Raw genomic sequence first — 1151 nt, 5'->3', positions numbered from 1 at the left:
GAGACGCCGTCAATCAGCGCCAGACACGGACGGGAAAAGTGTGCGTGAGCGAATATACTCGTCTAAGATGTAACCGACACCTTTAAAGGACTGTGTTGATGGTGTGATAACCCAGGTAAGGAATTATTTGTGTTATAACCATGTGCGTTGCTTTATGAATAAAGATATCCAAGATTAAACTGCGATTAGTGGTTAGGAAGCAAAACGAGACAACTGAACGAGGAGACGGAGGTAGGACGGGAAGGAGAGAGGTCAATTATTCCACAGCGGAGAATTTTCCTTATCAGTTGCCAGATTTCCTTAGATTGCCTCGTAAATCTTTAGAATAGGACCTCCTCTCTAATCCATGCAATAATAACACAAAATAATAGAGTAGTTGATGGAGAACACGTACCTTTTAGTCTTGTTTGGGGGTCACACACGGTTGTCACATTGCCTCACTGAAATTAGAGACGTCACTCGGAGTCTAAGTCCAAATAGTAAACATTGCTATTGTCTATTGTTTTGTGGGTAACAAGAAGTGACTGTCTGTTGTTCACATCCTGGGTTTGTGGGTATCTGCTGAATAGGATTCTTATTGTCTATAGTTCTTTTGTCCAATGATGTGCCACCACCTCAACACCACAAGCTGCGCCAATAGGAATTTGCTATATGTATTCGTAGGCGGGGCACAGCTGGGCAGACAGGTGCACAGAGATCTGTGTGCGCAGTTGAACCATGGCCACTAGGGATATTAGTTGTAAAAGTTGCGAATTTGATTACTGGGAAATCATCGCTCCTGCGATGCAAGTCAGTGTACAATCGAGAAGAGGACCAGCCAGGCCCTTCATCCTTTCGTTAAGGTATTGTGAGGAGGGGTATTTGTAGAGGTAGGGCATATTGTGTGAAGCTATAAGAGAACCGGTGTGGGGGAAGGGAAGCTGCCCCAAAGCAAGGATACGGTAGGTTAGGTTTGTTAGGGTTAGGTTAGTGTTGCAGGGGGGGTCCGGGGGGGCTGCGGTTAGGTCAGGTTACGTTAGGTTAGGTTTATGTTAGGGTTAGGTTAGTGTTGTAGGGGGGGTCCGGGATGGCACAGACCCCCCGGTTAGGTTAGGTTACGTTAGGTTAGGTTTTTGTCCTTAGTTTTTTTTAGATCGCCATATCTCGCCTCG

The sequence above is a fragment of the Portunus trituberculatus genome, chromosome 45 (genome assembly GCF_017591435.1).
Source record: "Portunus trituberculatus isolate SZX2019 chromosome 45, ASM1759143v1, whole genome shotgun sequence".
Lineage (NCBI taxonomy): Eukaryota > Metazoa > Arthropoda > Malacostraca > Decapoda > Portunidae > Portunus > Portunus trituberculatus.
The sequence above is the reverse complement of the archived record's forward strand: the minus strand, read 5'-3'. Positions refer to the sequence as shown.